Source organism: Neofelis nebulosa, chromosome 15 (assembly GCF_028018385.1).
Source record: "Neofelis nebulosa isolate mNeoNeb1 chromosome 15, mNeoNeb1.pri, whole genome shotgun sequence".
Taxonomy (NCBI): Eukaryota; Metazoa; Chordata; class Mammalia; order Carnivora; family Felidae; genus Neofelis; species Neofelis nebulosa.
The window spans coordinates 33322730-33350490 of NC_080796.1; the positions used below are offsets into that span (position 1 = coordinate 33322730).

Sequence of the window (27761 nt, forward strand, 5' to 3'; positions counted from 1 at the left end):
GAAAGAGCCATGAGCACTGATTTGGGGTTACAATAAATTTCACCAACCAAGCAAAATCATAAATGTGGAATCCATGAATAATCAATATCACCTGCACTTTGCAATGTATTATATAGTATAAGACACTTAGTAAGCATTCAATAATTTCCAATAATTGGATAACAATTGGAAGGACAAAAGAAGGAATTAACTCATGACTTCACTTAAATCTCCATCAAGAACCCTGGTTTAATACTCATTTTAGGAGGCATGTTCAGGCTAGAAGACAAGTTCTCCAAAGTAAGTTTTTGAGATACTTACATAGGTAAGTTAGAGGCCATTGCTAAAGAAAGGCTGAGAAGAAAATCTCAAAAGACCATCTACTATTTGCAATAGCCATTAAAGAGAAGGAACTTGTTGTTTACCAGCAACCTGAAAGTTATCTGTTTCTGATTGGGGAGAATTAGTAAAAGAAAAAAAAATGATTGCCATGTTTCTAAAGCAAAGGGAAATATGTCATACTTTTTGAGAAGAAAATAGACTAGAGAGAAAACACACATAATTTAATTTACCCCATTAAAAATTATTTTTTAAGAATCAGTTGTATTTCTGACAAATGGATAAAGAAGATATGGTTTATATATACAATGGAATACTACTTGGCAATAAGAAAGAACGAAATCTGGCCATTTGTAGCAACATGGATGGAACTGCTAAGTGAAATAAGTCAGGCAGAGAAAGACATATGTTTTCACTCATATGTGGATCCTGAGAAACTTAATATAAGACCATGGGGGAGGGGAAGGGGGAAAAAAGTTACAGAGAGGGAAGGAGGCAAACCATAAGAGACTGAGAACAAACTGAGGGTTGATGGGGGTGGAGGAGAGGGGAAAGTGGGTGACGGGCATTGAGGAGGGCACCTGTTGGGATGAGCACTGGGTGTTGTATGGAAACCAATTTGACAATAAATTATATTTAATATAAAAAATAAATAAGTAAACATTAAAAAATGTTAATAAAAAAGAATAAGCCCAGAAACAAACCCTCACATATATGACCAACTAATATTTGACAAGGGAGCCAATATTTGACAAGGGAGCCCCATAGCCAAAATAAATAAGTGGGATCTCATCAAAATAAAAAAGCTTCTGCACAGCAAAATAATTAACAGGCCCCTGGGTGGCTCAGTTGGTTAAGCATCCAACTTCAGCTCAGGTCATGATCTCACAGCTCTTGAGTTCAAGCCCCGTGTAAGGCTTTGTGCTGAAGCCCAGAGCCTGAAATCTGACTCAGATTCTGTGTCTCCCTCTCTCTCTGCTCCCCCCTCACCCCACTGGTTCATGCTCTGTCTCTCTCCCTCTCTCAAATATAAATAAACATTAAAAAAAATTTTAATTAGCAAAATAAGAAGGCAACCTAGAGAATGGGATAAAATATTTGCAAATCGTGTCTGACAAAGGGTTAATAACCAAAATATATAAGGAAATCATACAATTCAATAGAAAAAATAAACAATTCTACTTAAAAAATGGACAGAGAGACTGAATAGACATTTTTCCAAAGAAGACATCCAGATGGCCAACAGACACATGAGAAGATGTTCAACATCATTAAACACCAGGGAAATACAAATCAAAACCACAATGAGCTATCACCTCATACCTGTTAGAATGGCTAAGAAGTCATCATGTCTTCAAAAAGACAAGAGATAAAAAGTGTTGACAAAGATATGGAGAAAAGGGAAACCTGTGCACTGTTGGTAGGAATGTAAATAGGTTCAGCCACTACGGAAAAGAGTATGGAGGTTCCCCAAAATATTAAAAATAAAACTACCGTATGATCCAGTATTCCCATTTCTTGGTATATATTCAAAGGAAATGAGATCAGAATCTCAAAGAGAAATCTGTAACTCCATGTTCATTGCAACATTATTGACAACAGCCCAGATATGGAAACAACCTAAGTGTGCACCTATGGATGAATGAATAAAGTTATGGTATATACATACAATGGAATACTATTCAGCTATGAGAAGAAGAGAAATCCTGCCATTTGCAACAACATGGATGGACCCTGACGACATTATGCTAAGTGAAATAAGCAAGACAGATATGTATGGTATCACTTAAATGTGGAATCTAAAAAAAGATGAACAGAGTAGAATGGTGGCTGCCAGGGGCTAGAGGGTGGGGCAATGTGAAAATGTTGGTCAAAGTATACAAATTTCCAGTTATATATATGATGAATAAGTTCTGGGGATCTAATATACAGCATGGTGTTTATAGTTAACAATACTGTATTATACACTTGAACATTGCTAAGAGGGTATATCTTAAAATGTTCTCATCACAAAAAGGAAATGGTAATTATGTGAGGTGGTGGAGGTGTTAACCAATGCTATCGTCATTTCACAGTACCTGTGTATCCAATCAACATGTTGTGTACCTTAAACTTACACAATGCTATATGTCAATTATATCTCAAAGCTGGGGAAAATTTTCTTTTTAAGAGTAATCCAGAAAGAAAACAATCAAAACAAAAATAACAAGAGCACCAAGAAATATTTGTAAGTTAAAATGCTTATTAGGAAAATAAGCACTCTTGTACACTGCTAATGATAGTTTAAATTGATACAAATTTTCTAAGGGGGCTGGGTAGTAATATATATCAAGAGCCCCCAAAATACCTGTTATTTTTTGGTCTGGTAATTCCATTCCTGGGAATTTATCCTAAGGAAATAATCCAAGATGCATGCTAGGATTTATGTGTAGTAAAGTTCATGCAGTGCAATATAATAGAAAGACTTTGAAACAAGCCAAATGGTTAACAAAGGAGAAGTGGTTAAATAAATAAATAAATAAATAAATAAATAAAACGACATCCATCAGTAGTTCATGTGTTGGTCTACCTCCTCCCTGCCCCCTTTCTATCTTTTGTTTTCAAGGCCACCTTTCTCTATTATATGAGGGAAGGAGAATGTTTTATGTTAAGGGTACTCAAGGTGTTGTCTTGCCATTTCCAGCTCCACCTTGGACTGTCATTCACTTCACAGGTGGTCTCCATATAGAACTGCTAGATGCCACCACCTCCAAGGACACCATGGAGGTTGGACTTGAACCTGGCCACACTTCCCTTTACTGACCTTTTTTTTTTTTTAATGCTCATTCATTTATTTTGAGAGAGAGACACACACAAGCAGGGGAGGGGTAGAGAGAGGGGGAGAGAGAGAATCCCAAGCAGGCTCCACACCATCAGCTCAGATCCCATCGATGAGCTTTATCCCATGAACTGTGAGATCATGACCTCAGGCAAAATCAAGAGTTGGATGCTTAATCCACTGAGTCACTCACCCCTTTACTGACCTTTTACTTTATTCCTCAAACAGCATACCATAAAGCTCTGAGTATAGCAGATTTTCCAAACTGTTGAATTAGTTAGAGATAATTATACAATAGGAACAAAGAACCTAAAGCTCTATGTGATATGAATTTTCTCCAGTCTATGGGATAAGCACTTTAATACTTAAGTCCTCCATGGATGGGAGGAAGATTCCTTTCACGGATACATTACATTTCCTCCCTCTTCTCCTCTATCCTCATATCTGCCCTCTTTTCTAACTTCTTCCTATTGAATCTCCCCACAAGTTATGGAAACCCCTCTTCCAATCTGTAAAAGTTAATCTCTCCATCCCCAATGGTGCGTGTCCTCCAATTTGAATTATCCATTCTAGAATAAAGTCCTATTTGGGGTGGGGGGTGGGGGGGTGAGAAGGAGGCAAAACTTTAGTAGGAGAGTCAATAATGGTTATGACAATGCAATCTGGAAGGGATGGGCAAAGACAGGGGTGGGGTGTGTGGGGAGTAGCAATCCAAGACCCAAGAAGCAAAGCAGATTAAGTATAGATACTCAGCATCTGGTCTGTCTCTTTTGTGATTCCCCCTTCATTAAGAATTGCAGGGGCGCCTGGGTGGCGCAGTCGGTTAAGCGTCCGACTTCAGCCAGGTCACGATCTCGCGGTCCGTGAGTTCGAGCCCCGCGTCAGGCTCTGGGCTGATGGCTCGGAGCCTGGAGCCTGTTTCCGATTCTGTGTCTCCCTCTCTCTCTGCCCCTCCCCCGTTCATGCTCTGTCTCTCTCTGTCCCAAAAATAAATAAAAAATGTTGAAAAAAAGAATTGCAAATGTGCCTCTTTGTTCTTCCAATTTCCCAGTGAATAACCTCCTAAGAATAAACACTTTTTTTTTTCTGAGATAATAGTTTAATTCAAGGCTCTCAACCGGACCTCAACCCGAATTCCCTGAGGTGATTTTCAAAAATTCCAATTCTTAAATCCTCGCCTCCAAAGACTTTGCTTTAATTGGTCTGGTGCAAATACTCAAATCAAGCACTGAAAATTATGCTACGATTATTGAAAAAGTTATCGAATAATATTTTAAGATTTTTTCTTCTAAAGCTTGCTTGCTCTGGAATTCAGTCTAGCTAGTCTGCTTTTCTTTCTTTCTTTCTTTCTTTCTCTCTTTCTTTTGTTTTTAAATTTATTCAAACTTTGGATTTCACTTCGTGAGACCCAAGTGTTTGAATACATCATTTTTGGTCATAATATCTTTAATTAACATATTTATTTTTTTAACTCAAGTATAATTAACATATAATGTTATATTAGTTTCAGGTGTACTATTCTATAAATTTCTCAGTGTTCATCATGATAAGTGCTCTCTTAATTCCTTTCACTAATTTCACCCATTCCCCCACCCACCTCCTCTCTGGCAACCAATAAAAGGTTAGAATCTAAAATATATAAATAATTTATACAACTCAACACCAAAAACCAAACAATCCAATTTTTAAAATGGACAGAAGACATGAACAGACACTTCTCTAAAGAAGACATCAGAAGGTCAACAGACACATGAAAAGATGTTCAACATCACTATTCAACAGGGAATGTAAATCAAAACTATAATGAGATATCTCCTCACACCTGTCAGAATAGCTAAAATTCAAAACAGGAAATAACAAGTGTTGACATGGATGTGGAGAAAAAAAGACTGCTCATATGCTATTGGTGGGAATACAAGCTGGTGCAGACACTGTGGAAAATGTTATGCCCAGAATTCGTGATCCCCAAAGACCGCCAGGGAGCCGAGTCCGCTGTAAAAGCAAAAGAGACTTTATTCGAGCTAGCTGGAGCTCAATCCCCTACCTGCACCGAAACAGCGGTGAGATACTGGGGAGAGAGAGCGAGTTTCAAAAGGACAAAGGTTTTATTGGAGCCTAGGGGCAGTTGGTGAGGTAATGGCTGTGGCCTCAGCCGATTGGCTGGGGAAGGGTCGAGTCCTGTTAGGCAGGTGAGCGGGAGGTTACTCAAGGGGAGGAAGCGTGATCAAGGTGAAGGACACAGAACAAGATGGAGTCGGCCAGCGTAGGCCCGCCTTTTCAGAAAACAGTATGGAAGGTCCTCAAAAAATTAAAAATAGAAATACCATATGATCCAGTAATTCCACAGCTGGGTATCTATCCAAAGAAAACAAAAACGCAAATTCGAAGGCTTACATGTATGCCTCTGTTTATTGCAGTATGATTTATAATAGCCAAGATATGGAAGCAACCCAGTGTCTATCCATAGATGAATGGATAAAGAAGATGCACTACACACACACACACACACACACACACACACCCCAAAATATTACTTAGACAGACTTAAGCAGTATTTTTTGAACTGAGCTCAAGGAATATTAGTTTGGAAAGATTTCAACAGGTATGGCAACCTAAAAAGAAAATTTTAAAGGTTCCATGTTCAAGTAGGTTTTAGAAACATCTAAACTACAAAAGAAAATAAATATTTCTTTGCTGCAGGACTTCTCAGGGACTTTGATGTGTCAGTATGCATAGCGACTCTCCAAAAGGCTATATATAACGTGAAACATTTTCCAAACTTACTTGGAAATAAGAATTTTTGTTTATTTTGTAAGATGGCTCTAGATCTCTATACAAGAAATACAGGTTGAGAAATACTACCCATCATTTATGGCAGTCTTTTTGTTGAGCAATTAAAAAATTATTTTTAATTCATTATTTAAAAAGCAAATTATCCACATTATTAACCATATCTTTGGCTTAATCTTTAAGATTTCACTTCTCTACATAGTGAACAGACCTAATGAATATTGGATAATCAGACAAATCCACTGATATACTTCCCACTGAAATGTGGAGTCTATACCCCCCCTCCTTGAATGTAAGTGAGTTTGTGACTCTATCAGCCTAGAGGATTATGGAGGCGAATTATAAAGATCCATGCAGCTTTAGCCTTGTTTTCTGGAATATTTGCTCTTAGAGCTCTAAGCCAACACATATGTTATAGACTGAACATGTCCCCCTCCCAACTCATATGTTAAAATCCTAACCCCTAATATGATCCTGTTAGGAGGTGGGGCCCTTGGGAGGTAAATAGGTCACGAGAATAGATTCCTTATGAACAGGACTAGTGCCCTTGTAAGAAGAGACATGAGATCCTGCTCTCTCTGTTCTGCTCTTTAAAGTTATCCCCAGTTGTTCAAATATTCCCAGCTGCAACGCCCAGACATCCTGTAACAGACAAGCCATCCCCACTGTGCTCTGTTAGAATTCCTTATCTATAGAATTTGTGAGCATAATAATTTTGGGGTGGCTTATTATGCAGCAGTAGATAACCAAAACACAATCTAAAACAAGTTGTAAAGACATATTGAACCTCATCACAATTTTATTTTATTTTATTTTTTAACGTTTATTTATTTTTGAGACAGAGAGAGACAGCATGAACGGGGGAGAGGCAGAGAGAGAGGGAGACACAGAATCGGAAACAGGCTCCAGACCCTGAGCCATCAGCCCAGAGCCTGACGCAGGGCTCGAACTCACAGACCGCGAGATCATGACCTGAGCCGAAGTCGGACGCCTAACCGACTGAGCCACCCAGGCGCCCCAGAACCTCATCACAATTTTAACAAAGCACATTGAGGGAAGGAAGATATGAAGGGACATAAGGAGGAAAAGTCAGCTCCACAGGTGAGTGGGAAAGGCTTAAATAGATGCTCTATTCCTTCTAGTTTTAAAGAGATGTCCCCATGATACCTGTAAGGAGGATAAAGCTAGTGCTTGGCAGGGAAATGGGCTGGGGCATCAAAGGTCCTTGGTTTATGCCTGTTGACGTGACAAAAAATGCCCCCATCAGTACCTTGTGACTAACCACAGTGTCCAGCTGGCCAGTATGAGGGTCTTGAGCCCCTCTAGCTTGCACTCATCTCAGCATTTTCTCCCCAGGCTGGCACCTTCCTGAAACACACCCAGGAGGATCCCTCCCTTCCTCCCCTGCTGAGCTCAGCAAACTAGCCTGGCTCTCAGCACAAGAAAGGGATTGGAGGCTTGACTGTTAGATAGAAAAAGGAATAGCTCCTGGCCACAGTACTGGGGAATGAGGTCTTTGGGGGGATCATAGAAACTGTTTTCTTATTGCAGAGTTTGCATTCATATTTGTATACCCAGTTATAACATTTAGGTTTCATCTGGATCCAGAGTTATCATATTCTGAATTATCCACATATTTATATTCTCATCTGCATCCCTACTTATTACATTTGCACTCTCAGACAGGTAAAGCTGTATTATCTCATGAATATGATGGAGGAGGAAGAGAAAGGGAGTAACAAGGGTGTCCAACCAACAAAATTTGCCCAGGATTAAGGGGTTCCAAAAATGCAGGATTTTCAGAGCTAAAACCTGGAAAGTCTTAGGCAAAGCAGGGTCATTCTACTACTAAAATCTCCACCACCACCTCATAGGTCACCTCCTCCAGGGCAGGAGAAAGGGAGGAAAGAGACACAGCCACTGCCCAAACACCCACCTGACCCAGTGGGAGTGCCCAACTCCACTGTAGACTATGATAATGGTGTGCTGGGTACAAGAGCCTCTGTCTCCTAGCTCAGGGTTCTCTGCCCAAAAAACTCTGTGCTCAAATAAGCTTTGGGAAATCTAGGTTCAACATAACTGAACAGATGCTTTTACTGCAAGACTTCTTAGAGCCTGCACAAGACACTCACTGCTTTTCTCTCCTCTCTTCAGCAACCTAATGAAGAACAGAGAGAGCAAGAAAATAGAAGCAGAGGGTTCAAATCATCATCTTCATCCTCACCCTACTTGCCATCAACATCACTGTCCCAATCATCACAGGGGCTACATTTACCAAGAACTTCCTATGTAGCAGGCATTAGCACTGTGAGGCTTCTATGACTTAGGCCATTTAACCATCACAACAGCACTATGAGCAATGTTCAGAAGTTTAAGTGCCTTGCCTAAGGATGCAGCTAATAATGCCTGAGGTAGGATTTGAACCCAGGTCTGTCTGAGTATAACTAAGGCAATGACTCTAGCTTCAGAGACCTAGTCCTGCTGCCTGGCTCCTTTCTTGACCCCACCCCCTTCCTTCCTAATAGGATTGACTTGTTTCTAGAGACTTCCAGCCACAAAGGGAAGAGGTTATCTCAAGCCAAGATTTGGTGTGGGGAGCAAGGAGAGCCATTTCCAAGATAGAAAAAATAGTTGAACTTCATGGGCCTGATGGCAGTTCTACCAAAAAATAACAATCATAGCAATAATAGCCAACATTTATTGAGCACTTACTGCAACCAGGTTCAGATGAAATGCTTATATGTGTTCTCTCATAAGATTTGCAAGAAGAAGAAGAAGAAGAAGGAGGAGGAGGAGGAGGAGGAGGAGGAGGAGAAGGGGGAGGAGACAAAGACAATGGAGGAGGAGGAGGAGGAGGAGGAGCTCTCAGGTTGTATCTCACCCTTGGAGCCAGTATTTTGAGATCACACTACTCCCGTGCATATTCCTCTCCCTGTCTCAATTTGCTCATCTGCAAAGTGGGACAATATTTGTTTCTACATTATGGAATTATTGTGAGGATTGAATGAATTAAAATTTTTGAAGCACTTAACATAGTGCCTGGCAAGTATCAAGTGTTTGCTTTTGTTATAGAGTTCAAGAAAAAAATCCTTCATCTCAGGGATCAAGGAGTCTGGCAAGCAATGCGGGGTGCGGGTTCAGGATGGATGTGAGAGAAGAGTTTCTGTCCTTTCTCCAGCAGTGGTCCTTCTGGCCTCAGCACAGTGCCTGGCTCACAGCAGGCTCTCCAAAAATGGCTGTTAGATGCTGGATTTCTGTCTATAGCTTCCTTCCCCACCCCCTCCCAATCCTGTTTAATAGCTCCACATATACAAACTCGGTCTTCAGAAGGAAAAACAATCTGTGGAACATCCATTGGCAGGAGACATCCCTTTCCCACTCCCTATATTGCCCTGCCTTGCTCTGCCCTGCCCTATCTGGTTGGCCTGGCTTCTTATCCAGACTAGCATGATGGTCACTCTCACCAACCCCGGCTGGGCCTGTCCCTTTTCATCATTCACTGCAGAGAAGTGAGCTGGTAACTGCTGGTGAAGAGCATATCTCCATCTCTGGCCCAACATTAGAGATGGGGTCTTCAGGCCTCATAGAAGGAGACCATGTTGCTGAAGTAGGCTGTGGGATATGGTTCTCCCATTTTGCAGATAAGGAAACAGGCTCAGGGGATTGAGTGTCCCAATATTACTCAGGTATAAGCAGTGATGCCAAGATTTGAGCTCAGGTCTGATTACAAATTAGACTTCTTTCCACTGTAATATTTCCTTCTTCTACACCTCTCCTACTTCGTTCCTGTTCTTTCAACTTTCCATGCAACTTTGTCCCATTACTTATAGGAATGTACCCTTCCTGTATTGGTTGTTAAAAGTAGCCATCTCCCCCTCTACCCATACACCCATGATACTGCAGTTTGTCGGTGGGTTGTTTTTATTTTTATTTTTTTGGTTGTTGCAATTTTTTAAAATCATACCAAGTGGACTGGGGGTGGGGAAGTCAAATAGTTACTATATTTATACAGTGAATGGGTTTAGGTGATAATAAAGGCAGATGTTGCTATAGCAACTAACGTTCCAGGATCCCATACACATCTTTCTGCCTTTGTGCAAAGTACACTGGATGATAGCCAACTCTCCCTGAATGGTATATGCAGAGCAGGGCAAACTGACCATTGTGGTCAGGTCAGGGCCAGTTTACACATGTGGGGCTCCTTAGCTACCAAAACATTGGCTGCAGCCCACAGTTTCAGGTAAACCTGGATGCTAACGCAGCCTCAGGGAGAACCATGCAGAGGCTGCACCGTCTGGCTCCTGGGTGACTCTCTCTTACTCACCATTTCTTTCCCTCTTTTTCATGCTGATTATAAATTATACTAACTGGTTAATGACAGGTTAGATTATTTTCTGAACACTACTGGTGGTAGGAGGGTAGGGTATTCACTTGGACCATAACAAGCCTTGGTGTGAAAGAGAAAGCCCTGGGGCATGCCCTGTGTGCTGTGTAGTGGAAACAGCCCAGGCCCCTTTCCCAGGGACCTCTCCCGTCCTTGCCCAAGAGTTCCTGCCCAATAGTCTGCCACAACCCTCCTAGCCCTGCGTACCCAGTACCACAGGTGTTCTCCCTCATCCACCCAGTCAAAATTGTCCCTCTATGCCTCACACAGACAAGGAAAGACCTGGCTAGAATTTAAAGGGCATGGGTTCTAGCTCCACTCTGACACCCAGGAGCTGTGTCCTAGTCCCCTGAATCTTAGCCCCCTGAGTCTTAGTCCCTTCCCATATGAGAGAGGGCTGCATCTCTGTAGAAAATCCTAACCTAATAGGATTCATTCACAAGTAAGGGAAAATGATGTGGCAAATGTACTTCCCACTGGTATTTGCCTTTTTTTTTTTTTTTTTTTTTTTTTTTACAAAATAGGAGTCTTAACCCAGTTTTCTGTGAGTTGGAGACAATGTCTGTCTCATGGATCTGTTTCTGGATAATCTTATCTACTGCACGCTTTGTATTAGTACCTATTTCCAATGGCTCCCAAACACCTCATATCCCAAATACCAAGCCCAGAACACTTCCTTGAACCCCACAGCCACAGATCAAGCTAATAACTGGCAGCTGTATGTCACCCTGACACTTCAAACTCAACATAGCCCCAACTGAGCTCATCGTCTTCCCCCATAAATCTTTGCTCCCTGTGTTCTCCACATGAAACAGTAGCTCTGTCTTCTACTTCTCACTTCTCCTTACACACCCACAGGACCGACCAACCACCTAGTTCTACGGAGTTCACCTCCCAAGTATTTCTGGATGCCTTCTTTCCAAATCTTAAAGAATTTCCCTGATCCTGACTGGCAGTATTGCTAGCCTATAATGGGCTTTCCTCTCCCTAGTTTTGTCCACACTAATCCCATCCTTCCCACAGACTCCAGGGGGCCCTTTAAAATGCAGAGGGGATAATGTTGTCCCTGCCACATAAGTCCAAACTCCTCTATGATGGTGTTCAGAATGCAGCTCTTGCCATCTTCCCAGCCTCACTAATTTCCACCACTTCATTATCCTCATCCCTGAACCATAGACCTGCTTATAGTCCCTAACAAATCTATGGTGCCCCTCACCTTTGTGCTTTGCTTAGCTTTGTGTCCTTTCTGCTTGGGATGGCCCCTCTACACATATGTCCCTCTTTCTTCTCCCTTCGCCATCTTCCACATTCATGGCATTACCTCCTCCTGGAAGCCCCTATGATTTCCCTGGGTGAGCTTCTTAAAGCCACATGCATATGTCTCTTGTCATATTCACCATGTTGTCCTCTGTGTATATGCTCATTTCACCCACAATAAACTCCACTGTGGCACAGCCTAACCACCACTCATTTATACATGTGTGTCTAGCTCCTACCTTAGTGCAAAGGCTCCAAATAATGTCTGATGGAAGTGTGAATGAATGAAATATTTGGAAGAGAATCTCTCTAAAAATTGAACTGAACCCATGGACATGATAGTATTTTCTATCCAACTGAGCCAAGCAAAAGCAATATTGCTAAATTGGATGTCCACTTCTAGATTCTAGCTGCAATGGTCAGTTTTATGTGTCAACTTCACTAGGCTATAGTAGCTAGTTATTCAAGCAAACACTAATCTAGGTGTTTCTGTGAAGGTATTTTGTAGGTGTGATTAACATCTACAACCAGTTGACTTTAAGGAGAATATCCTCAATGATCTAAGTGGGTCTGAACCAATCAGCTGAAAGACCTTTCAAGTAGAACAGAGGTTTCCCTAAGGAAGAAGAAATCCTGCCTGTGGACTACAACTTTAGCTCCTACGGAGAGTTTTCAGTGTGCCCTTCCTCATGGCCTGCCCTATGGACTTCAGATTGGCCTAACCAGCCCTTACAATTGTATAAGCCAGTTCTTTGCACTAAATTTCTTCACACACACACACACACACACACATACACATATATACACTACTATATACATATACTATATATACAACAGTATCATATATTCTATCAGTTCTGTTTCTCTGATAGAATTTTCACTAATATATTAGCCTTCAAAGCCCTGCTAGACCCCTGAACTTAGAAGCTCCTTAACTTTGGACCAAAGCTCTTCCAGAGAGGAGCACACGTAGGAACTCTTTGGATGTCTCCAATTTACAGTGGCTTTACAGCATCCATAAAAAGCAGATAGGTGGTGAAGATCATGCTTCCTTTGTGCCAGGAGAAACTAAGCACAAGACGGTTTAACAGCTTTACAAGATAACACAGTGGGACCGATTATCAGGTATCCTATCTCCCAGGCCAGGGCTCCCCAGCAGATCAAATCTGAAGCATCAGTAATTTATATTGATGAGAAGAAAAGGCTGCTGTAGATGATTGAACTTGGCCAATTAACAAGTAAACAAACATGCAATTGCAAGCCAGAGCCTTGGCTAACCCAATGTACTCTGCTCATTTAATTTGACATGAGTCATTTAGTTTTAATTAGGACAATGCTTCATGGTATGTTAGTAGGAGTCCTGTAGTATACATTGTGGAAATAATGAAGGCTTAGCAATGAGACCTGTTTCAGCACTCTGCTATTAAACCTTCACTGAGAAGGGAGGTGAGGCTGTCAGGCTCTTTGTAGAAATGATTGGGCTTAGAAATTAGCACTGTTAGAAAGAGGTAGGTGAGACAGAGTCTGGCAAAGCCCCCAGACTCGTGCAAACCCTGCAACACTCAGCTCATGGGCCTAAGGACCAAGCCCACTGCTGAACCCCAGGATCACTCAGCTCTGCAGATCTGAATAAGGCCTGGAACCACCCCCCCACAACACACACACACACACACACACACACACACACACACACACACACACAGAGCCCAGTAGCTAAGAGGGCAGGATGGACGCTGCTCGGGAGAACACTGAAGCAGTGACCAGAGGGAAAATGTCCCAACTCAGATCCTAGTTCATCATATTTAAGCTCCACTAACCTGAACCTTCCTTGGGAGACCATTTGTCTTAGTAGGAGTTGAATCAAGATTCAGACCTCACTTTCTCAGTAGGCAGATGAGAACGGAGTCTCTGTCTTTCTTCTGTCTTCTTAAGTGTGCTCAGTCAAGTCACTTCATCACAAGATGGTTCTGTTCATGCTCAGAGTTAGATAGCAACATTTGCTTCCCTCTCCCTCACTCACCCAATTTCAACTTAAATTGCACATTTATAGTCTTTATTTTTATCCTTTATTGCCCTCTTTCCAGCCAGACACTAGGGTATCTCCAACCCCCTGGCTTTCCCCTAAGAAACTAGCATCATTTATCCTCAGCAGAGATGCATCCCTATCACTGTTCACTCCCTATCATTTGCAATGTTAACCTTCCTTCTCTCATTTGTGGAACAAGAAGGTTGTCTCTTAAAGCAGTTTCAGGTATCATTGAATAAGTAGAAGATATTTGCCTGGGGCAGGAGACAACTCTTCCCACATCCAAAGTCACCAGCATGTTACAGAACATGCACCAAATTGAGAGACATAAGGAATATGGTCTAGGCCAGCTCTTACTGTCAACTCTAAAGTCTTGGATAAGTCATTCACTTCTTGACCTCAGTTTCCCTTTTATCAAAAGAAAAGGTTAGACTAGACCTTTTCCAAGATGCCAAAGGAGAAAAAGCTCATTTCCCCAAGGCCATCTCTTCTATACTTACCATGCCACTACCCTTGCCCTGGGTCTCTCTCTTTCTCTATCCTTCCCTCCCTCCCATTTTGCTTCTCTTCTTCCCTATTCTTCTCCATCCCTGCCTCCCTCCCCCCTCTCTCTTCCTTTCCCCACTCCCTCCCCACCCGTTGTCTCTCCCTCAGAATTCAGTGAGTTGCCACCAAGGCAGACAATCCATAAATCTATATCTCCATATTTCTACAGCACCATCCTGTGGTACCTAAGTTGCTCAACCAGTGAAAATAGTCCCAGAACCTCTCAGCATGAAAATAAGGAGGAACATTGCCAGGGCATCAAATACTATAATGGGAATGTTTTAAAAGAGTCCACAAGTGCTCGCTTCGGCAGCACATATACTAAAAGAGTCCACAAATATTCAGGCCCCTTCAAGGTGAAAAAAATACGGAACTTCCAACTCTTGGGAATAAAATTTGGAGCCCTGGACAGTGAATATATGTCGGTCGCAGTGGTGGAATTGGTGTGTAGAGCACCTTGATTGATTCATGTGTTTTGTGAACTAATATTAACATTACTAAGTGCATGGCATCAAGTTCAGTGTTGCTAATGACTAAGACACCATTTCTGGTTCCTCTCCTTCCAGGGGTCCCACATTCTCTGCCAAGTCCTTGAAGTCAAGTCAATTTCACTTCCAGACATAAGTGATCATATTCCTCACATTCTCCCTTCAGCCTGCTATAATGACCATAGACAGTCCAGAACATACAGACTCAGCACCCCAGGTCCCATAGTGATAAGCATGTGGAGAAGAATCCCTTATTGTCCCACAATGGACATGTAACAAAAACAAAACAAAAAAAAAAGCTCTGAGATATTGGGGTTGTTTGTTATTGCGGTTTCACCTAGTGTAGTCAACTGATACACTTCCTCTGCTAAAATAGCAACCTCCCTCACACTAATACCTTAGTAGGCTTTGTTTTCTTCATCAGACTAATCACCACCTGATAAACTTCACTAGTTATTATCTGTCTGTCTCCTTCCTCTAAAATGTAAACCATAGGACTTTGTTTGGTTGACTACTAATTCTCAGCACCTAGAGCAGCACCTGGTTAATAGCAGATGCTAAAATTCTTTATTGAAAAGATGAATGAATAAATGAGCTCATAACAACCAACAGGACCTAGGCACATTCTCAGGAATTGTGTATGGGCAATTCTGAGGAAGTGAAAGATAAAACAATTCACCAAGTTCACCCAGCTTAAGTCATGAGGTAAGTTGTGAAGGCATTTTGACTCCAAGCCCAAGCACTTGACCACTCTGCCATGCCACTTCCCAGTATTAAGGGGGCTTAGTAGGGAAATACAGGAGAGGCCATCCAAGCACAGGCCAGAGGCTAGAGAGAGCCAGGGAACCTACATAAGTATTAGCTATGGCTGGAGCTGAGAGTGACAACGAATAAACTACACAGGATAACAGGGAAAATTAGAAACTTTGCTTGGCTATGTAAAAATAATACTAATTACAGTCATTTATGTGAATTGCTTACCATTTCTGCCTAATTACCAGGCAGCACAACAATTAGATAGATCTTTAACTAATGTCAACATAACTTTGTTGTAAGTTTTATTTGATTATAACTGTAAAAGCTAAAAACAAGAGTTTAATCCAACAATGAATTGGTTGTTCATGAGGACTAATTCTCAGATGGCCCAGAATTTAAAATTAAAAAGAAGCTACCCAGTCCTTACTGGTTATTATCTGTACTATTTAGTGATCTTCCAGGAATAAGTGCTTCATCTGGACTAGAAGCTCCTTGAGGCAGGTACTATCTAATTTTTTTTTTTTGAGAGAGAGAGAGAGAGAGAGAGAGAGAGAAAACATGAGTGGGGGAGGGGCAGTGAGATTGGAGACACAGAATCCGAAGCAGGTTCCAGTCTCTGAGCTGTCAGCACAGAGCCCAATGCAGAGCTCAAACCCACAAACCCATGAGATCATGACCTGAGCTGAAGTCAGATGCTCAACTGACTGAGCCACCCAGGTGCCCCCTATCTTATTTTTCATGGTATCATTATCCCTTCCCCACCTGGAGCCCAGCGCAGCCCTGAATGGGTGGTGGGGTGGCTTCTATGCCAGTGTCCATCTGCTGGTGCTCTCTCTCTAGAAGAGACAGTCCTGGCTCACGTGTCTTAGTCTCTTCTCACTGTCTGGAGGCTGAAGATGTAAGATTGGCTAGAAGATGCCATGTCTATACCAGCTACAAACAGTGGCACAAGCATTTCCTAAAACCCTGTAATAGGCTTTCAGAAAAGGCGAGGTGAGGGTGGGAGACAGCACTTAGTGGCCTAGAGCTAGCTGAGAAGAACCATTGCAATGTTATAATAGAAAGTGCCAGCCATTCCCCAGTATCCATATTTTCCTTTGAAAGGGACAGAGTTCTAGCCAGGCACATGGGCATCCCAGATGAAAGCCTTATTGCCAGGCTCCTTTACAGCTAGATGTGGCCAGTAGGAAGTCATTAGAAGTGATATATTCAAATTCAAGACCATGCACTAAAGAGAGAAGAAATGAACCTGCCTCCTGGGCCTCCGACTGTCACAGGGCTCCTTCTGACTTTGGAGAGCTTGCCTTGCTGGAAGCCCTGTCCTCTCTCCTCCTCTGTGCTTGACCTAATCCTCCCCTTCTCCTGTTTTTTTCCCTCCTATAATTTAAAACTTTTTAAAGAACTACATTGGCCCAAGCAGTCACCAACGACTCCTTGTGTTCCTCTCTCAGGTGAAAAAGTTCTCTGGGTTTATTCTAAGTGCTTTTCCCCCCATGGGCATCACTTCAGGTCAGTCCTCCTCTGCCACCCTTTCCGGTTCTACGGCAGATTCGCCATGTGTCCCGGAATGCAAGTATTGAAATGCCAGAACAGCACAACGGAGCCTAGATGGTCAGAACCGTGGGGTTGCAGAATCGTACCACCGTAGAGCAACACCGCCATGCACGTGCAATAGATGTAAATCACCGTGAGAGCACAGAAAATAGTACAATGTGGTAAAATTCTTAGGAAGTGATTTTGAGTATTCATTACTTCTGTTTTTAATATACTTTATCCCCTTTCAAGTTTATATAATTTAAGTTTTAATGAGGACTGTATTTAACAGCCAGCTCTCAAAATTTCTGAAGATTTGTGCCAGCTCCAGCTTTGGGTCTTTGTTAGAATAGCAAAATCTGCATCCTAACTAATACAAAGGTAATGGAAGAAGTGGGAAATGGGTTGAGCTCATGTTTTCAGATGTATGGGATACATAACTCGGCCCGTGGATGACCTGGGTTACCTGAAAAATGATGTTGCTCCAGGGATAACTTTGAACAAAAAAATTCTACAACTTCTATCAGTTATTATTTGAAAAAAATTCTTGTAACCTAACTCCAACTTGAAGATACCCCTGTCTGTGGAGAGCTGCTCTTCCACATGGTTGTTAAGGGCCCTTCTGCTCCAAAGCCCAGTGTTCCTACATAGCTCACTTGAGCATTCCTGCCTCCTCCCCACCTGCTTCTCTTGGGACCTTCTCTTACCAGTGTAAGGGCCAAGAGGACATTGCTCTGGTGAGCGGCATAGGGCCTGACCTAACCTCTTACTTTTACAAAACACAAGCTGAATGGCAAGTATTAGCCATTCATTCAACAAAGGAGCACAGATTAAGTGGAACAAAACATGTCTCAGAATAACGTGTTTAGTAGAAACCTATGTTGTTACCAGTAAGAAAGGAAGTGAGGAAGGAAGGAAGGAAGGAAGAAAGGAAGGAAGATCTATAGTCTCATTCTATTAGACTTTAGGAACACAAAAAGGTAATTCAGAATCATCCCGTTTTTAAGAATCTTATACCTAGCCGTAAAGACAGATGAATAACTAAGTACAATTCACTAGGTTTGCTCTATGATAGAGACAAATAGCCCTGGCAATGCTTCTTCTGTTGATAGAGAAGGTGGCAAACAGGCATGGAGAGGAAGTATGTGGGGGGGAAAGCAGACTTATGCTCACCTCCCAGCTCTACAGCTCACAGACATGAGATCTTGAACAAATTACACAACTCCTCTAAGTCCTATTCCTCATCCTGGTACCTTGATGGGTCAGTCAGTGCTCAATTACCATTAAACACATGGGGAAATGAAAGATGGAGAAAGATGAATGATTCATCCAAGACAAACTATAATGGATGACAAATCCAGAATTCCAAACCATGGATGTGATCCCAGAGTGCTTTGAACACTGTAAGAACATTGAGCTTTCTAGGTGCTCATTAAACACTTGTTGAATTAAGACTGAATTTCTGGGAAATTTCATATGTTCCCATACCTCCTCACCTTCCCCCTTTAACTAGGCCAATCACTGCCTCTTGGCATATAGTCCCTCCCTCGATGTCCTGCCTGCTAATTCCCTGTGGTGTATTCAATAAATTTCTATCTCCTTTAAAAAAAAAAAAAAAAAGACTGAATTTCCAATTTAAAGTAAATTATTTAAAAAAAAATTTTTTTTACATTTATATATTTTTGAGAGACAGAGTGAGAGAGAGCACTAGCAAGGGAGGGGCAGAGAGAGAAGGAGACACAGAATTCGAAGCAGCCTCCAGGCTCTGAACAAGCATTCAGCACAGAGCCCAACTCAGGACCCAAACCCACAAACATTGAGATCATGACCTAAGCTGAAGTCAACCGACTGAGCTACCCAGCTGCCCCTAAACTCAATTCTTTAATCATAGACTCCTTTAAAATTAAAATACATTGTGGGGCGCCTGGGTGGCTCAGTCAGTTAAGCGTCGGACTTCGGCTCAGGTCATGATCTCACAGTTCATGAGTTCAAGCCCCGCATCTGGCTCTATGCTGACAGCTCAGAGCCTGGAGCCTGTTTCAGATTCTGTGTCTCCCTCTCTCTCTGCCCCTTCCCTGCTCATGCTGTCTCTGTCTCAAAAATAAATAAACATTTAAAAAAATTAAAAAAAAAAACCCTAAAATACATTGAAAAGAATAAATCATTAACCATAACAGGAAGGGCAAGATAGAGAGGCCAATGGATTTCCCAAGATGTCACAACAGGTGGGACTAGCACCCAGGTCTCCCACCTCCTATCATACCACCCCCTTCCCCCAGGTTCAGAGGTCCCCTCGTGCTCTCCCCTGGACAGCACGTGTCCCCTTTCTCTAGACTGTAACATTAATGATCACTCATCAAATCTATACTGCTTGAGCTTTCAAGATGTCATTTGCCCCTTATTTTCCTCCCACCTCTGTCAGCTCCCTCCATCTCCTGTCTGGGCAGCTTCTTCTGTACCCATGTGGTATTTTCTGTGGCTTTCAAGTAACCTTGGAATTCCTTTTGCCTCTGGAAAGCTAGGTCAGGCCAGGGTGGGTGCTAGAGTGAATACTTGGAAGAGCTAGTTCAGGTCACCAGAATAGAAAAGGTTCCACTGATAATAATAGACCATTCACTGTGTTGAACTGTATTCTTTCCTTATACTATTTAACTGAATTTTCTGAATAATCTTATGAGATAGACTTCTCCTGCTTCACAGATGAGAAAACTATCACTAAAAAAACAAAAAACAAAAAACAAAAAACCTTAGAGAAGTGGTCCAAAGTCACATAGACAGTAAGGGATAGAGCCAGGATTTGAACTCCTGAGGCCAAGATTTACCCACTGTGCAGTGTTGCCTGGACAGGAACAGGACATATAGCATACCCACCAGGCTGAATCCTCTCAGCAATAGTGACAGTCCTCAGTTTGACATAAACCTACCAGATGAAGAAAATAAATCTGCGTACATATTTCCCTTCTTACATTAACATTCAAGTTCAGTTTGTGGCCCACACCCTGTGCAATTGGTTCTAGAGTCTATAACAATGTTCCTAGACTCTTGCTTCTTGTTTTAATTTGAAAATTAGTCAACTGCTTCCATGTGCCGTTGATCATATTGGGCTTTCCATTTTTCTCTGGGCATTTTTCTCCACAGTCTCAAATGCCCCTTTAAAGTCTTCAAGATGGTTTTGCAAACATCCAGGCCCAAACCCCACACTTCCTGAGATTTCACTACATCCATGTCAGTAACTCATCACTCTGATATGTTAAGTCCATCAATTCCATACCCTGAAAAACCTCTCCAAAGCCAGCTGATCCTGTCCCATGGCTTCCTCTCTTTTCCAAAGTCACAACCTTCAACAGGGAGGAGGGAGGAAGACACCTCATGAGCCCTCAATTCCTTCTATTTCTTACTCAAAATGTCAAAGTCTGGGGAGACAAGCTCAAGGTTTGTTTTTTACCCTGGACTAGATTATTTTTCCTGTGTGAATCAGCAGAAGTGGGCAGTCATGGGAGACTTGAACAGCATGCTAACCCTGTCTCATAACAAATTAAAAGAGATGATGGAAATGAGTGTTTTTTAAGTAATAGAGTGCTAGTAAGATATTAGACGATAAGGGTTATTTCACATGAGCTGTGCAGGAGGATGGTGGCATATCTCCTTTTTAGTCCAGTCTAATCAGATACAGCTGACTTTATATCTTAAAAGGAGGGGTCACCAATCCCCATAACCCTACCTCCAAGGAGCCCACCAGGATACATCTTACCTTCCAGATAGTGCCTGCAGACACTGTTCTGCTGGGGGATCATCTGTTCAGCCAGGTAGACTAAACTTATCTTGGACGCACCTTTGTTTTCTCTGATTTGTCACTCTGAGGCCCCTAGGTTCCTATTATATCAAAAAAGGCCTACCCCTCCCACCACTAGTTAAATGGCCAAGACCTTCCCACACAAGGGCTTCTTGCCTAGTAACTTTGCTTCACGGGTTTGCAATAACAAATACAGTTAACATTTATTAAACAATGGACACATCTGATTTCATTTAATCCTTGCTCCTATGCTCTGATGTCATTAATACGTTACACTTTGGGAAGTGGAGGCAGAGGGACATTAACTGCCTTTATTAAGTTCCAAGCTAGTAAGTGAGACAACTGAGGTTTGAACCAATGACTGTATCATGCAAAAGCTCATTCTCTTAACCATTTTGTTATCCCCCTTATAACTTCAGAGCTAATAATACAAGTGGTTTACAACTAACTAAAAACTGAGTCCCCTAACCTTTATTCTAAGAAGACCAGATAAGGAACCAAGCTGCCTTGCTCAAGCTACAAGCCCTACTTAGGTTTCTCATGTAACATTTGCTGCTTCTCAGACTGTGAAGTACCTGGGAATCACCTGGAGATCTGGTGCAGATGCAGGTTCTGATTCTATTCTAGATATGGTGACCCTGAGAGTTACATATCTAACAAGCTCCCAGGTACTGCTATGCTGCTGGTCTAAGTACCACACTCTGAGTATGAGGCCCTAGAAGCCTGGTGTACTGACTCAACTGACCATGAACTGTTGATCAAACCATCCACCAAGGAGGCCAGCTGGGGAGGGGCTTTCTGGGCTGGAGGAACAGCAAGAGCAAAGGAATAGAATTCTCAGCGTGGATGGTGCAGTCCAGTGATGTCAGGGCTGGTACCCAAGGCACATGGAAGAATGCAGTAGAACACAAGTCCTGGAAAACAAGTCTGGAAGGAAAATTTTAACTGAGAAGAGACTTGACTATGATGCTAAGACATTAAAGAGTCAAATTTACACTCTTTTTAACCACACCTTTTTTATGGTGAAATTACCCATTTCCAGCTTCTTAATACTGATTCTCCTTTTTAGAAATAAGATGTGAAGTCTCAGAATTCTCTTTTTATCCCCTAAATTGCCTTTCATCTGGCCATCTTCAGTAAGGAGTAGAGAATGAGAAACACCAGAGTTCTCTGAAAGGGAAGTGGTAGGACTCAGTCTGTGTCACAGGCATTAGTATTGGTGGATTGGAGATAGGGAGATGTGTTAGGAGGTTGTCCCAATAGTCCACGGGTAGAATGATGATGTTGTAACAAAGATGATGACTGTGAGATTGGATGGAAAGGGGGGAGGCATTCTGGAAGCAATCAGTCAGACTGTGTTCTCATTGCCACCCCTCTGCCCCATCCTCTGGCTCTCTTTGCCCCATGCTGTCCTTCAGAAGACAGACCCCTGTGGACTGCATTATCCAGGCAACGTTTCCTTCTGCTTCCAGTTGAGCTCAGCCAATGAAAGGCACTAGTAGGAGATTGGAGAGGGAAGAATGGAGGAAAGAGGTCAGGGAATTTCTTTCCATACCCCCTAACCCTACACTTCCTACCTAACCAAGGTTTTGCAGTGGCTGCATTCATGTATGACTGAAGATTTAACTGGACAGTCTCTTTTCCATTATGCTTGCTGGGCCCTGCACCCTGTACGGTTGGGATGCTATCCTATAGGATGAAGTGGCCAATATATGGTATTATTTCCCCTAAAGTCAGATAAGCCAGGTCCCAGAGCCAAGAGGCAAAGGTGAGAATGACCCCTCTTACTACCTAATACCACACTTTAGGGATTTTCTTTTACTTCCTTTGGTTCAGTGACTGACAAATGGTGCTCATGCCATGTTTCCCTTGGCCTACCTGAATCCCCCCACAGGTGCAGCAGGCAGGTCCCAGCATGCTGTAAGCTTCTTCTCTGCCAAAGGACTTTCTCCAGCATTGAGGGAGCTTGCTCCACCACAGATGGCCTAGAAGACAAGGAAAAGTTACTCTCCAGATGGAAACCCTCTGCCAGTGGGGACAGGAGTAAAGCCCCAGTCTCCCTGTTCATTGGTAGGATGATGATTCTTAAATGTATTCCACATAATTTGTCAGAAAGTCTCCAGTAGGACCAAACCCAATGACCCATAGTAATCTGCTCATTAATTCACCCTTTATTGGCTTTTCTCCCTTCCTTGTGTCCCTTCCCCATGCCCTCACTCCTGTTTTCTGAGATCACCTTTGAAATAAACTACTTGCACCCAGGTCCCTGTCCCAAGGTTGGTTTTAGAGGAAACCAGACTAAGAGAGTACATTTGGAGCAAGGCTTCCTGTAGAGAACACAGTCTGAGATACATTCAGCTGGAAGCTGAGTCCACCCCCAGTCACTTAGGGCTCTTCCTTCTGCTAAATGGACAGAGGGTGGAGGTGCTATATGCACAGGAGGTACCTATGTGGGCAAACACTGCATTCCCTTCTTCTCCCAGACCACTGAGAGTGTCCATTGGCTCCTCCGTGCCTGAGCCTCAGCAATAGCAGTAGTTAGTGATCAATCATTAGATACAATTTATTTAAAGACATTACTGGCTATGCAAGCCATGTACCTATTTGTTCTTTGATCCATTCCCTGCCCTTTCCCTGCTTTGTTTTGTATCACAGAAGACCCATTTCCCAGGCTCCTTTGCCTTCTAGCAGTCTCAGCCAATGGGGGCACTGGTACATCATTGTAGGGTGAGAGGAAAGGAAAACCCCGGGTATTTCTCCTCTTCTCTCTCTTCTGTGAATGGCATCTCCAGCCATTCTTTGTCTCCCCATGACTCTAGCTCCCCACTGACATTCCTCCCTCCATGGTCCCAGCTCCCAGGGAAAGCCGTGGCTTCTAAACTCTGATAAGATGTCCCCCCTCCCTGGGTCCCAGGGGGCAGGAGCTTCCTGCTGTGGTGGTCCCCAAGCTCCCCCATGCTGTTTGTCACTTTAGCTCTTCAATTGCCTGTAAAATTAAATACCCTCTGTTTAAAAACTAAGAGTGGCTTCTGTTTTCCTGATAAAGTGACTTGTCCAAGATCACATGACTAGTAAGTGGCAGAGCAGAATCAAACCAGTTCTGCTGACCCCAAAGCCCTCCATACTATCCCCCACCATGCTATACTGCCACCCTAATTGTTTCAGAGGACACCAGGCCTAGACATCTCACCAAAGCTTCTGTGTCCCAGTGGAACTGTGTACCTGTCCTGAGAGTCAGAGTTTTCATATTTGGATTCAAAGGTTATTGTGTTGTTGACCCGATTTGCCTGGATCAGGGCTCACTTAGGACCTAAAACACAGCAATTACCAGGCCTGGAAGAAAGACCTCTTTATTTTTGTTCATTTTCTCATTTTGTTTATTTGTAGGCAAGAAAATCTAAAGTCAATTTAAAAGACCCCTGCCTTACCCAGTCACGTACAAATACATCAAAATCCTCTGAGTTTGAAAGAGAACTTACTTACCCAAGACCTGGAGTACAGAAAAGACTCTGTTTCAGCCAGCGTGCCCACTGGAACTCAAGGCCCACTCCATTCCACTGTCTCTGGAAGATTACATAACAGCCCCCAAGGACCCCGCCATAATTGGCTTGGGTGTAGCTCTTTCTCTCCAATTCTCTTGCTGGGTGGAAATGATGAGAAACAGCACGTTCCCAGCTCCTCTCAGGTGGCTCAATGTGAACCCAGACCTGAAGTGCACCACACTGTGGAATAATGAGATTTCATCTAACTGAGAAGAGGTTATATAACTGGAAATCAGTCCATTAGCTATAACAAAACAATCGGGGAGGGTCAGAAAGATAGCTCTGTTTTGAGCTATTCTGTTCTGAGGGGGGTGGGGGGGAGATTAACAGCCCACTAAAGATGCAATTCTAAATTATTCAACTTGACTGTCCCCTTAGCAGTGCCAGGAGGCCGGGGGTGGGGTTGGGGGGGGGGGGTTGATCTGAGGAAGAGCTTTTCTTTCTCCACTTCTCAGAAGCTCTCCTGCTCTCCTCAAACCAAGCCAAGGCCTTGTCTTTCTACTCACTGCTCTAACCTCTGGATCAGTTATTATCAGCACTGCTGGCCATCAAATATTTCTATCTGGGGGCGCCTGGGTGGCGCAGTCGGTTAAGCGTCCGACTTCAGCCAGGTCACGATCTCGCGGTCCGTGAGTTCGAGCCCCGCGTCGGGCTCTGGGCTGATGGCTCAGAGCCTGGAGCCTGTTTCCGATTCTGTGTCTCCCTCTCTCTCTGCCCCTCCCCCGTTCATGCTATGTCTCTCTCTGTCCCAAAAATAAATTAAAAACGTTGAAAAAAAAATTTAAAAAAAAAAAAAAAAAAAAAAAATATTTCTATCTGACTCAGAAGGGGATGTAGGAAATGGTCATAAAGTGTTCATGCCTACATTGGGGAGAGAGAGAGAGAGAGAGAGAGAGAGAGAGAGAGAGAGAGATAATGAATGAGGGAACAAGAAAGCTCTCTGTGTCTTAACAGCAGCGCAGAAACAAATAATGAGCTTTATTCACCAACCTGACAAGGGAATGAGCTTTGGTACAAAAGCCCACATCCAAACCAGTTGTTACCATAACTCTGTCAGAGCAGGTGGATGACAAAGGATTACCTCACACACATACTTGCTCACTCTCCACAGACAAAAGTGAAAATTAACACAGGCAAAAAAGACAAATCAATACTATCAGTAAGTACCATGGCTAGTTAGATATTAAAATCTCCAGAGAATGTTTTTAAAGTTTATTCCCAGTTCCAGTCCCCAGAAACTGGGCCTCCGTAGTGTGGGGTGGAGCTTGGAAGCCACGTGCAGGCCAGTCAGCCTGGCTCTGGGCTGAGCTCAGGTAACCACCAAAATCCCCCCAGCAAGGCTCGCCTGGGAACCCTGTCTCCTTCAATCACATAAAGGTGAGTCCTTCAGCTCCATCCACATCCAGTGCAGGTGGTTGCAAGAATTGAGAAAGAACACCACAAGACGAGGAAACCTCATTTGAGATTTCAAGATTTACACATTTTATGTATCAAGCACTTATGTAGCATGTCTGTATTCCAGGTGCTGTTCTAAACACTTTACAAATGTTAATACGTGTCATTAATGCAACCCTTATACCAATTCTCTGGGGCAGGTACTATTATTATCACCTCATTTACAAAGAGGGAAGTGAGGCACACAGGGGTCAGTGATTTGCATAACATCATGCAGTTAAGTGCTGGAGCCAGGGTCTCAACCCAGAGAGCCTGAGTTTAGAATACACACACACACACACACACACACACACACATACACACACGTGTGTGTTTGTTGCACACAGGCTATTTGAAAACTTGTGTTCACCAAAACTCCTTGAGACAAGGCTGGCATATTAGTCACTCAAAGCACAGTAAACATCACTGGATCGAGGACCTGCTCTATGCCAGGCTCTGAGGTAGATATTTTCACATTGATTTCCACATTGGCCCTCAACAACCCTGCCTCAAACATGCCTCATTCTCTTTCCTTCTCCCTCCTGGAGAGGTGACAAGTCTCAGACTAGTAGATATTCGCAGGCACATCCCTGCCACACTTTTCAGACTGCTTCTGCCTTCCACCTTGTGGGATCCTTTGAGACATCTTCCTTGATAGGAGGAAAGAAGGGGTAATGGGAGGTCCTAAGACAAGAGAGGAATGGAGATGCTGGCCTGAGTCAGAGCCTGAAGATTTCTTGGGGATCCCAAGTGACACCTGGCTGCAGCATCCTCAGCAAACCCAGGCATGTTGACTCACCTCTGCTCCACCTCTTGCTTCTTGGTAACCACTGTGCTTTTACTATAAACAGATCCTTCTATAGGATGAGGCAAAGGAGCCTCTGAGCAATCATGCATGGGTGAATCTATAGTTACACTTGTCCCCAGCTCAAATGCTACCATGGTGACTTTTGTCATCAAAATAAAGTCTAGAATCTCCTTCTAGACTTCCAGGCATTCCCTGGCCATGCAACAGTCTCAACACACTCTCAGCCCTCTCCATCCCAATATCCCATTATGGCCTCCTAACTGGTCACCCAGTTTCTATTTATGCTCCCTCCTCCCCCCTGCCATCTATTCTCAATGTAGCACCAGTGCAATCCTGCTGAAACAGAAGTCAGACCATGCCTTTCTTCTGCTCCAGCCCTCTGGGGTAAGCAGGATTCTAAAACGGTCCCAACATTCCTGCCCCTGCTGTAGGTGGACCTGGTTTAATCAGGTGGGCCCCTTTAAAAGAAGGTCCAGAGGTCAGAGACCGAGGAAGTCAAAGCAGCAGAGATGCCCTCAAAAACAGCCATGCTATGGAGAGGGCCATGTGGCAGGGAATAGCAAGTTGTCTCTGGGAGCTGAGAACGACTTCAGGCTAAAAGGGAACAAGAAAGTGGGGATCTCAGTCCTACAACTATAATTCAACTATTACTCAACAATGACACAACTATCATTCTGCCAATAATCATGAACTTGAATGAACTTGAAAAAGGATCCCAAAACCTCATATGAGGTTGCAACTCCAGCTGACACCTTGATTCACCCTAGTGAGATCCTGAGTAGAGGACCCACTGAAAACATGCCAGAATCCTGACCTTTGGAAATGGTGAGATAATAAATTTATGCTCTTTTAAGCCACTAAGTTTGTGGTTAATTTGTTACACAGCAAAAGAAAATTAATATACCTTCCAATGCTTCTCCCCTTCACTCAAAATAAAAGAAAAAGTTTGAACCCAACCACTATTATTTTTGCTTTAGTTCACTCTGAGCCAACCACATAGACCAGGCATACACATACCTCAGAGCCTTTGTACCTTCTGTTACTTCTGCCTGTGTGTTCTTCCCAAAAGATCTACATGGTTCCCTATCTTACTTCTTGGGAACCAGTCATTGCACCCACTGTGTGACTAGATGCACCCATGCTGACCCTCTGTATCATTCTTCTTTGATTTTTTTTCTTCCCCAAAGCTCCCTATACCTGCTAATATACCATAAACTCACTTATTTACGTATTGTTTGTCTCTGCCTATAAGAATAGAAGCTCCATGA

At 42.9% G+C, this 27761-nt stretch overlaps 2 long non-coding RNA genes across 5 annotated transcripts in view; both read right to left on the reverse strand.

Annotated features, from left to right (window-relative positions):
- Nucleotides 1–27761, reverse strand: part of LOC131496088 (uncharacterized) — a 76624-nt gene that overhangs the window by 20360 nt on the left and 28503 nt on the right. For 2 of the 4 annotated variants that reach the window (XR_009254308.1, XR_009254305.1), the window contains exons 5-8: nt 24193–24431; nt 22588–22694; nt 21742–22204; nt 20995–21636 (exon numbers count right to left, since the gene is read on the reverse strand). This is a non-coding gene — a long non-coding RNA (uncharacterized LOC131496088). Of the gene's footprint in view, nt 1–20994; nt 21637–21741; nt 22205–22587; nt 22695–24192; nt 24432–27761 lie in introns of those variants that run through there. The other 2 variants (XR_009254306.1, XR_009254307.1) reach the window with 2 other exon arrangements.
- On the reverse strand, nt 5917–6997 carry LOC131496089 (uncharacterized). The gene is made up of 2 exons (XR_009254309.1): nt 6951–6997; nt 5917–6713 (listed from the first exon to the last, which is right to left on the reverse strand). It is a non-coding gene; the product is annotated as an uncharacterized LOC131496089 (long non-coding RNA).